General features: G+C 38.5%; 1 protein-coding gene across 1 annotated transcript in view; it reads right to left on the reverse strand.

Moving 5' to 3' along the window:
* The window catches only part of LOC134668088 (serine proteinase stubble-like), a 242,815-nt gene that overhangs the window by 214,746 nt on the left and 15,684 nt on the right, over positions 1-12,385 (reverse strand). The window lies entirely within an intron of this gene.

The raw sequence follows: 12,385 nt of genomic DNA on the forward strand, positions 1-12,385 counted from the left end.
TAAATTAAGCGACCGGAGAACTAGCTTCCTTGGGGAAATTGCTTTTTCCTAAACGAAAAGACGCTAAGAATTTGAAAGACGTCGACAAATTAGTTACCATATTTATGTGCAGGCGCATTTTAAGCCCACATCACCGTTCGAAAGTTAAGCCAAGAAATTTTACTTAATACATATAATGTAGGCATACAATTTTTGACTTACATATAATGTAGGGTAATTTGACTTAGGTACATATATTATAATATATTCGGTTATTTCGGACTATTTCAAAATGTCGGCTAATTCCACGCTAGTTCCAAAAATCTTCATAATTCCATCATTTTAGAGTCCATTTTAGATTTTTTGTAATTACATTTACTATACTTTTCGGAATACCTACAGCTTACCTCATCTCATCTTACCTATGTATGTACATATTTGTCACAGTGACAATCCGACAGACAGTGACGCTAAAATCTCATAGTATTGACACTGTGACTAGATACGAAATGGTACAGAAATCAACTTGACCGTACAATGTTACGTCTGCCGTAACACACAGATATCACAAAGCCAGCGATACACCACACAATTAGCGCGCGATAAGCATCTATGATTGCGGCCCACAATCCCGGCGATTTCAATTATTCCGGTACAGAGTGCGAGCGCGCGCTTAGATAACTGTACGTGACACTCATTAATACGAGCGCTGGTAGGGTTGCCACACAAGCATATCTTATAAATAAGTTTTTGGCTAAAATTTCATTTTTGGTACAAGCTTTTATCGCTGACTGTACTTTTCTTTCCACAGGCAATTAATGCTCATCGAGACAATTCTAAAAACCCCAAACGCAATTAGGTTTCGTTGTTTTATCACAGAGTTCCTATGGCCACCTCTGGTCTCCATCATCATATCAGCTCGATGACACCATAATATTGCATTGTCACTCGACTTACCTACGTATGTATGCAAAATTTCAACTCAATCGGAAACCGGGAAGTGGATCAAATTTAACTTGCAAGATTTGATTAAAGGCAACGGCCAGGTGAAACTAAATAAAAGCTTGTAAAAATAATCTTGTGCTAAATTTTTGACGACCTGTCTGGCTTAGTCGGTAGTGACTCTGCCTATGAAGGTAGGTACCGAGTTCAAAGCCCGGTAAGGGAATTTATTTATGTGTATCTAAGCATGAAATTATCTAAATATAAATGTAAATATAGTATATTGTCGCCTAGTAACGCTACGTCTTACGTAGGCGAACAACGCGCGAACGCGGCGCGGCGCGGCGCGGCGAAATCAATCCTTTGATGCCCATAGAAGTGTCCTACGTAAGCGATCTCGTTGCGAACGCGGTGCGGCGCGATTTGCACGCGAATGTCAGGCGGCGCGGCGCGGCGCGGCTCGGCGGCGGCCGCTTTCGCCGCGCCGCGCCGCGCCGCGTTCGCGCGTTGTTCGCCTACGTAAGACGTAGCGTAAGGATATCATCAAGCTTTGCTTAGTTTGAGGGTAGGTTGATTTGTGTACGATTTGACCTCAGACTTCATAGGCAGGGTCACCGAGATATAACGTTTCTTCAAACATAAACGTCACTTCTGACACTGACACATCTAATCCATATCGTTTCTAGATCTATTAATTGACGTATCTTAAAGTTCAAATCGGGCCGACAGAGCCCGTTTTCATTGTACTATCGCCACCAGACATATCGAAATTCCGAAGCTGCTCAAAAATATCAAAACGTCTTAATAATAGAGGCTTTGTTCAGGTATTTATGAACACCTTGACCGCATCGATATATGTGATGGTGACTGTTAGGTACAACACGTAATATATTATGTGCGATCAAGTTACAAAGTAACCTGAGCAATCTTCTGACCTTGACAATAAAAATAAAATCGTTCACGTTTTTCTCCTTCTTCAAATAGATATTTTTGACCTTAACTGTGCACGTATAGCACTCGTCTTATTGTAACGCTTCAAATACATTGTGCTGCAAAAAGAGGCTAGACGCGCGGCTATACGGGACATCTTTTAAACGAAAATGTAGGGTTGTCACAGCGAAAATGTAATATTTGAGATTTAGTATTTATTGATTTTTTATTTATTTAAACTTCTAGCAATTCAAAATATATATAACAATGTACAAATGTACAATATAGCAAAAAAAATCTAGATAAATTACTTATTTATTCGTATGTTTTTATGTGTATTCCAAATTTTTGCATGCATGTGTTTTGCTGTGGGGTTTTTTGCTATTAACTAACTCATCGCATCATGAGTAACATAATAGACAGCAAATTTTGTTAGGACTAAATAATGATAATAAATATTAATGACCCACTTCGAGGCAATAGGACATATTATTTATTTGACAATTAACAATATTGAATTATGTAGGTACTTAAACCCACAATAATTAACATTTTTACCACAACGTAAAAATAAACAAATATAACAAAACTTACAAACTTACAAAAACTTAAAGGTAAAAAATTTGGCCCATATCGCCGTCAACTAGCAAGGTGCCCAGAAGGCTGGCAGTTATTCCTCGCAATATGTACTTATTCGTTGCCACTTGTAAGCGCCATCCTCGCTTTAGTTTCCCACAGCAGCAGCAAGCATAACCAACAAGACTCGTAGATATTACACGCGTCGAACACGCCCGGTGAAATACGTACCAAATTTTTGTTTTAAGTCGATTTTACCATCGGATATTGAATAAAATGCAGTTGACAGCCCTGAGCACACGTCATGGCGTCTGCCAGCACTTTGTACGATGTGCTCGGCTAGTTTTTTGCCTTTATGTTTTGTAAATACGGTATTAAACAAGCGATTTCGGGCCATTGTCCACTCCGATCGCAAACCTCCAACCAATGATCCGAGAGAAAGTCGAGGAAATCTTTAAAATAAACCAAATAGATTAAACGTGCAGAACAACGCCAAAACCAATTTACATCAAATCAAAAGATGAAAATCCACTTAGCGACGCAAAAAGTTCAATTCATGCAAGAAATTCACAAAGAGAGAGTAAAATTTCATTAGTCCGTAAGAAGTGCTTCGTGGAAGCCGTTCTGGCTAAATGGATGGCAGTGTTGCCAACTCGGATAAAAAAAAATGCTAGACTAATGTCTAGATTATTCCAAAGTTTTTTAAAATATGCTAAGAAAATGCTAAAATGTCACTTGAAATTAGACAGTTTAGACACTTAAAACACATACATTTTTCAAATTTGCCGCCTTTTTCTACTGACAAGATCTGCTTGACCAACTTTATATAGTCCGTCGACGTCCATCCGTCTACAAAAGTCAAAATTCATATGAAAATATGAACCACATAAGGCATATTGTTGCTGTCCAGTTGGTGCAAACTTGGGTTAGACTAAATTATGCTAAAAAATATGCCAGATGCTAAATATGAAAATTTTGGTGCCAAACCGAGTGAAAATATGCCAGATCTGGCATCATTTATGCCAAGTTGGCAACACTAATGGATGGAAAGGAAAGAAAATAATCACGCTCTTCGAGACAATACGTAGGCACTTTGCAATAATAGCGCGAGCCGCGGTGCGAATTATGCTAGTTTTCTCGAGCGACTCACGGTCCGCACGGACGGCAAACATTTAATTTATTTCCAAGAATATGGTACATACAATGTTGGTTAAAAGGATAGTGGTGACCGCTTCTCCTTACAAACACGTAGTCCCAATTTTCCTCTCTGGATATTATGAAAAAAATTTACACGCTTTGATATATTCACCAAAAGCTGCTCCGTCGTTTGACTTTTTAAATTTTTTTTATATTATGAATTTTACAATCGAATAACAAATTCCATACATACTCTTGAACAAAATTTAGAGGAACGCAAAAAAAAAAGGGTTGATTACAGCACTTAAAGTAATTTAAAAATTAGTAAGTAAGCTTTTTTTGCGTTCGTCTTAAGTCGTCCATGAGTGTATATGTATAGTACAGTCAAACCGTGTAAACTGTTTTGTGGGACATTGTATATGTATAAGCTGTATACTTTTATGTTAATAAATAAATAATAATAATAATATACCTTGAGCTGTATAAATTAAATGCACCTAAGTCTGATAATAATTTTATTAATTAATCTGAAAAAAACTAACTAGTTGTGGTTGATATACATCAAATTGTGTAAATTAATTTTCTGTAATCTAAATAATTTCCAAAGAGTAAAATGGGGACTAAGTTTGTATGGAAACGCGTTTTCACACGGACGGCAAACATTAAATATTGTCGAAGTAAAATGCTGTTTGCTTTGACGCTTATGAGATCGTGTTTGTCTAAGCCCCTCTCGTGAAGTGCAAAGCAATTAGACGGTTATGAATATTTTCATACATGAGATAATTTAAAGCATAGGAAAGGAAGTAAATTTGTAAATTAGCTTTTACGACGTCTAGAATAAATTTGTATGCTAATGTTCCTTGCTTATGTGTGTGCTATGTTTTACAATTCTCTTTTATGAAGTGCATAATCCCAAGGGACGCAATTCTAAGTTCTGTATGTTAAAATATGTTTAATGTTAAAAAAAATTACGTCACGAAGCAAGATCAAACCATTGAGAAAAGAGAATACTCCCATCTTATAGGCCGGCAACGCAATCGTAACCCCTTTGGGGTTGCCACAGAATAAATAATAGTACTACCGTACAGAAAAAAAACTTCCTACAAAACCGAAGTCTGGCAGCGATTCAGGGTCGAATCATGCCGTCCTTTTCTAATATAAGGCACTATCCCTTCCGGCTATTTAGGGTTGTCTAAATTCAAGCCATTATCTAATCCATGGTCGTGCACGCAAAGGGACGTCAAGTTGTGTCAACCCTAAAAATTGCTCGGAGCAATACGGAGCCGAGCTGCCCGAAGGGAGGAGTTCCGCACCCCTGGTGTTGCATATGTCCATGGGCGGCGGTAATTACTTACCATCAGGCGATTCGTCTGCTCGTTAGCCTCCTATAGTACCATCAAAAAAATTGTTGGCTATCCTTTCAATCAATACGTGAGAATAATAGCCGACCCGGTCAATTGGTCAGAAGCTCTCGCGGTCACAACTTGCAATTTTCTCCCCTACGGTTCAAATCACCGATGCAAGTCAAACGCTATATTCAACCAACCAAACAACTCTTCTTGATTACGAACAACTGGGCTCTTCAACCAACTCAAGAACGATCTCAGTACGAATAGCTGCTGGGATTCGTCTAGACATTACACATTTTTTTAACTATGTAAGCAATTGGTTACTGTGTCGTCGGTAACATTCCGAAATTGCGAAATTTCCACATGGAATTTTTTTTGAAAACTTTTCATATTTTTTTATGGGAATCATAATTTTCTAATCTCAACGCGACTCGCGTAGGCTCGTCACAAAAACATATTAAGCATCTTCATAAAAAGAAATCTCATGTTGACGTTGAAATATCTAAGCACAATTTTACCTTCTTTCGAACCTCCTCTTTAAGTGCTTCCACTTTAAGTGTAACAATAAAAACAAACCACTTTATATGTAAATTTTAATACAAAGTAACATTTACTGCTCTTATTAGTATATTTCAAGTTAAGGCATTACAATTTACGATGTAGCAGAACTAGGGTTGCAAATAGAAAAAAAACCAAATGCTTTTTTTCAAATTTATGAAAAAAAAACATGAAAAAAAACCTGGCACCATGGTTTTTTTTCTAAATTAGGTTTTTTTTTCAGATGAACTAAAATATGCTCAATAGTAACAACGTACATTTTAATTCCATAACGTTCAGTATACAAACAATTTTTGGGGAATCCCTGAATTCCCCGATGCGGCGACGAGAGGCGTTGGTGTTGCCAACAGTAAATTGCGATAACTACCTCTACAGATTTCATTTATGTTGTTATTAATCATAGTTGTTAAATTAAATTGGTTTAATGGTTAACATAAAGTCTAAAACAAGTAAAACAACCGTATAAAAGTATTAACTGCCTAAAAAAAATTTGAATTTTCATACTTTTGAAAAAAAAACGTACTCCAGAAAAAAAACGGTTTTTTTTCACGGTTTTTTTTTTTAAGTCAGAAAAAAAACCGTTTTTTTACAACCCTAAGCAGAACCTTAGGCTGCATGCCCACTGTGGAATAAGCGGAGATTCATATTTCGATTGGTTTGTAATCCAGCGGAGCGGAGAAGAGAACCTATGCTATTGGTTGCTCTCATCTTCGCCTTAGTAGAGAGACAGCCTTAAGAGGGAAGTATAGCTACGGACAAAAGGTACTTTTTTCATACAATTTCCATTACGGGAGAAAACGTTACCATTAATAATATATCCACCATATTATATCACTCTGCGGCCCTGACCACCGGCAGCTTGGGCCCTGCCCCGCTGCTGGCGGCACCCTAGGTTAGGTTTTTTATAATGTGTTTATACTTATTTTTTGTTGTTTTTTATGTGTTTTTGTATTTTACTTTTATATTCATGTTATAAATAACCTAGCCTAAGAAAAAAAAAATAAACGAAAAATATCCACCATACCATAAATCAATGTGATATATTAATATATCACATTGATTTTGCTGTCGATCACTTCAGCATAATGTAGTATAGTATTCTAGGTTTTTAGGTTCCGCTTAATTTTTTTGTATTATAATTTTTGAAAAACAGATAGCCTATAAACCTAATTTTTCGTTGTGTCAATAACATGCGAAAAAATCATGCAGAATGGAAAATATTTAGAAATGGAAAAACTTTTCCTCTGTTTATATGGACGAGTATGTGGTATACCTCCTTCTTAATGTGTCTGAGTGTTTGCCTCCTACCAGTTAGCAATAAGAATGCCATCAACAACTCTAAATTTAGGTTCAGCACAATATGTGGTAAGTGTTCTCAGAACCAATATTGAATGTGCAGTCGTGATGAGCAGTCGGCTATGGGCGTTATCGGCAACACACGAGCATGTGTAATGGTGTTCAGATGTTTTTGCTTAGCTGGTTATCTTCGTAAACTGGTATAGTTACTACTCGAAAAAGATGTGAAAAATGCAAATTTTTATTTAAGTATGATCAAAAATTACTAAAAATAACAATTTAAGAGTGACTCACTAGACCGGGCCGTGTCCGGGCCGCAGCTTCCGGCGCTTACTTTTCTATGACATGACAGGCGATCACGTGATGCTTTTCATAGAAAACGATGCGCCGGAAGCTCCGGCCCGGACACGGCCCGGTCTAACGTGAGTCATCCTTTAAAAACTTAAATCCGTCCCGGGTACGCGTAGCCATTTCGCTCACGCTTAGGCTCAGTGAGAATGAGAGCAGAACCTGCAGCAGTAGATATTATGGATCGCGTTATCCTCGTGATGAAATAACTGTCACTTTTTAACTCCACGGGATAGAAAGTGACGGGCACCGTTGTATCACGCCAGTGCCGGATTTACCACTAGGCTGAATAGGCTGAAGCCTAGGGCGGCAGATTTTAGGGGGCGGCAAATTTGGGTCAAAAAAATATTTTATGTGCTGTTCAGATAACAAGCATAATTTGTCGATTTTGCCGCCCTCTGTAATGTCAAGACCTTTTTGAAGTACGGAACCCTAAAATTTACCTACCATTTTCTTGAAAAATTTCGCGCTCGCTACGCTCGCGTTTTCATTTAAGTACCTGCCTACATTATTTGTGACCCATCTGACTACATTGTAAATTTGTGATGGTCGTCGATTCTTGTATCTTCGTGGTATTATGGGTTCCATTTTTTTCCTTTTGAAGTACGGAACCCTAAAAATGTACCTACCTACTATTTTGTCGAAAAAATTTCGCGCTCGCTACACTCGCGTTTTCGTTTAACTAACTACATTTTATTGTGACCCATCTGACCATATCATTAAATGATAGCACAGAACCTAGTAGAACGCCAGCGGTAATTTCCACGCTATCGGAGCAGCTTCCGTCTACTATACGGCTCATATGCGTCTACCGGCTAGCTAGCTAGCTGGCAAGCTAGCGATCCATTTGTATAGCATAGTCTCTCGAGCAGACTCAATGCCAGACCCGACCGAACTCCTTAGCTATATCCAGCCTGACTGCCAATGCCTCACCTTGATTCTCAATGGCCAAAACCCAGCGGTACCCACCGGTCACCGATCAAATCAGGCAAATATAAAGAGGTTGCATCGTCATTGAGTGACAAAAACGGCCCATATAAATCTTTATCTAGAACGTGACATTAGTGACGTCACCTTATATGCATTTTAATATAGCTATGGTGGTTGTACTATAAAATTAAACGGAAGAATTTCCTCTGACAGGAAAGTATGTACTTTAAAAAACCTATAAGCGAGGCGGATAGGGGCGGCCAAATCGGCATAGCCTACGGGCGGCAAATGTCTAAATCCGGCACTGTATCACGCTGTCACGTAGACAAAAACGACCATCATATCCGTACTGAACCCACGGGCCTTTAATAACCCTCGCGTGCCTGGTCGGTTAGAACTTAGAAGCACTACAAATTATGAGATGTAATCGGGGAACTTGTTGCTTTTAATGGCCATTCTAATTACTCGTATAATTGGTTCAGTAGTTCAGCCAATAACGGCCCGATTCGAACTTTCTTCTTTCTTCTTTCCAGTCGTATCCTCATTGCTGAGGGTCGTGATTACCAACGCTTAATACCACTTTCTTCCAGGCACTCCTATCCTGCGCCATTTGCAGGCAGGTCTGGGCCTTGGGTCCTGCATATGCCTTTACTGTGTCTATCCACCGGGTAGGCGCTCTTCCTCTACTTCTCTTCCCTTCTACGTGACCGACCATCATCAATACCTCTAGACTATCTTCGCGTCTAGCGTCTAGCGTATTCGAACTTTAAGATACGTCAATTAATAGATCTAGAAACGATATGGATTAGATATGTCAGTGTCAAATGTGACGTTTCTTCAGACAAAAACGTCACTTTTAACACTGACACATCTAATCCATATCGTTTCTAGATCTATTAATTGACGTATCTTAAGGTTCGAATCGGACAGTAAGGCAATTATCACACGCAAACGGATTATAACAGTTAGTTTTAAGGAAACCGGATTTAAAGTTATATATTCGTCCTTTTATGCCATTTGGAGTTGAGACCCTTGGCCCGTGGGGTCCTAAATGCTCTATACAACTTTTAAAGAGCTATCAAAAAGACTGATCGACTTCACTATTGACCGAACAGCTGGCAGCTTTCTCGCACAACGTATTAGCAACGCGATACAGCGGGGAAATGCTGCCAGCGTCCTCGGCACTATACCAAAGGGGCCCAATTTCTTAGATATATTTTAATATTAGTTTTAGTATCAGTTTTTACTTGTATTTTATAGAAAAGTTAGTTTTTTTTTTGTAATTTGACCACGTAAACTTTAATCTACTTGTTCAGACTTTTAAAAATAGTTGAATTTGATTTAATAGGCTTTTATCGCATAGAAAAGCGGAGGGATGTAGAGTTGGATGTTAAATTTGAAGACAGCTGGAAGGAGAGGAAAATGGGCACTATGTTTGAAGAAATGCTCGTCCACTTTAGTCTTAATTCTGATAACTACATTAGCGGCCTTAATGCAACTTCTCTATTATTATTTTTTTTGTGTTGTTACCTAAATCCTATGTCTATTTATCAAACTAAATCGTTTGCTCATCATAAGATACCGCGTATTTTCATCACAGTTAAAATTCTTGTCTATGGTCAAACACCCTATTAATTGGCATCTATCAACAAAAACTTAATATGCAACTTACACCACTAGAATAAGGTCCAAATTTGCCTAACTTGTATTAGACTACGTACAACAGTATTCCGAATAGCGTCCGTTGCGCGGGAGCACTAATGGTTGCGCACGTCACGTACTAGCCATTCATAAAGCTTCACTAACCACTATACTACAAAGACCAGTATATATCCCTTTATTAAAGTATGTAGTCGTAAGGAGCCTAGAGCTCAGGTTAGACTAGACAGCAGATCGCAGATGATTATAGAAGTTTGTGAATAGTCAGGCTGATAGTGCAACGGTACACTTGGCCACACGATCACGCAACCATATGATCTATTGTTTCGTACGTTTTGCTCGTTTGTGCATAAGGGAATGTGTGTAATTTAACAGATGGAGCATGGTGATGAGAAATGTATGTAGATTTGTGTAGTATTTCAAGAAGATTATGACTGTTAGATCATGATCAAGGGTTCAAATAGGAATACAAAAAATCCTTTCCCATAAACTTAGTCCTCTTTAATTCTAAAAGCCACTTGCACCATTCACTAACCCGGGGTCATCATCATCATCATCATCATCATCATCATCATCATCATCATCTCAGCCATAAGACGTCCACTGCTGAACATAGGCCTCCCCCTTATGGGGGGTGAATGCCATAATCGCCACGCTTGGCAGGCGGGTTGGCGATCGCAGTCGAGTACACCCAATCGAGGACGCTGCTGCCCGTCCACCGGTGGTCTTGGACGCAGTTTAAGGACATACCCGGGTCCACGGGGTAAACCGGTTAAACCTGGAGTTAGCATGGTTACCAGTAAAATTTGACACTGGGGTAACGGTTTAACCGATTAACCCCGGGTTAGTGAGATGATGCAAGTGGCGCTAAGTAATCTAACTTTGACGAGATTTTGAACGATTATCAAATATATTATTATAAGATTATGTACTAACACACAAAACTTATTACTAACTATTGAACTTAATTTCCATAGAAAACTTCCAAACTACAAACAATAGAGTTCAAAATCGCACAACAACCGAATTGGGAAGAACACGAATCAAACAGGTTAAGCGAGTTGTCCAATAAAAAGTGAAATTGTTCAAGCTTACAGATAATAACCGCCATTAAATTTATTTGACATTTAGTTAGCATTCGTTAGGCTAAATTATATGACTCGTAATTCAAGAACAAATGAGCGACTGCCCGTTTCGAACTTTAAGATACATCAAATAATACGGCTAGACACGATATGGATTAGATATGTCAGTGTCAAAAGTGACATTTTTGTTTGAAGGAACGTCACTTTTGACACTGTCATATCTAATCCATCGTATCTAGCCGTAATATTTGACGTATCTCATCGAATCGGGCTGCGAGCTCCTAACTCTTTAAGGGCCCACTGATTACCAGTCCGCCGGACGATATCAGCCTGTCAGTTAAACGCAAAATTTGACAGCTCCGAACAACTGACAGGCTGATATCGTCCGGCGAACTTGTAATCTGTGGGCACCTTTATAGGGCACACTTAGGAATAAGAAGAAGAAGAATAAGAATTCGTTTATTGTTTTGTTAAGAATTTGTTTACCGTGTCAAACAAGATGTTAAAATGTAACATACAGTAGAATCCGCTTATAATGACATCGAAGGGAAGTGACAAACACGTCATACTAAGCGGATGTCATATAAAGCATAGTGGATTAACTTCTTATTTTTGTTACTTTTTCCAAATTAATCTCAAATTCTTTTGCGAGAAATGAGTTTTATTAACTGTGTACCAATTATCTCGAGAATCAAAACTAAAACAACTTACCCGCCACGCACGCATCAAACGTTTCGCAATGAAAGACGTGGGGACGGCTACGAAAACCAGCGAATGGTCAGTATAACCGGACATAATTCCATAACAATAGGATTTATAGGTCATAGGTAGCGAATTGTCACTATAAGCGAAGTCATCTTATCCGGCTTCGTCACGTAGAATTTTATATGAAAACCAAACTTCGCACAGTAATTGCGTCATAGTAAGCGGTTGGTCAGTATATGCGGAGTCATAATAAACGGATTCTACTGTAGTCACAACGGCTACCCTTTTGTCTCTTTGTCATTGTTGTGTTGTTGTTTGGTTTTGTTGTTTTACAAAACCACACACAAAACAATACAAAACCACAAGGTTTTGTATTGTTTGTTTGTTAGGTGGATATTTTACGGGAAAAGTGACGAGTATTACATAATCCTTTTGTATTTTTTCTTATGTTTATTTTTTTAGGGCTTTAAAAACGCGAAGAGACATGTAGTTCTTAATCTATTTGTGACGTTCCACGGGTAAAGGTACCTTATGGAGGTTGGCGATTACGCTATTATTAACGCCACTCCAATATTATTGCGGCGCTAAGTGACGTAAGCGCCAGCCGCCATATGGTACCTTTTACCGTAAACGTCACATTTGGATCGCTAATCGCGCACCACTAAGTACTTATTTATAGTTTAATGACACATTTACACAAAATATAACAACATCCAAATCCAAATTACTATAAAACAAAGCGTAATTCAACTAACCGAAAAGTAAATTAGTCTCATTTGACTAATGAGATGCAAAAAGTCTCGTAATCTGACCTCGGGGTCAGGGGTCAGTGACCCCAGTAATTAAGTCACAATTAAAGTCTGCTCCCGCGGCTTTCGCAAGATGACCTCA

The sequence above is a fragment of the Cydia fagiglandana genome, chromosome 10 (genome assembly GCF_963556715.1).
Source record: "Cydia fagiglandana chromosome 10, ilCydFagi1.1, whole genome shotgun sequence".
NCBI classification, from domain to species: Eukaryota; Metazoa; Arthropoda; class Insecta; order Lepidoptera; family Tortricidae; genus Cydia; species Cydia fagiglandana.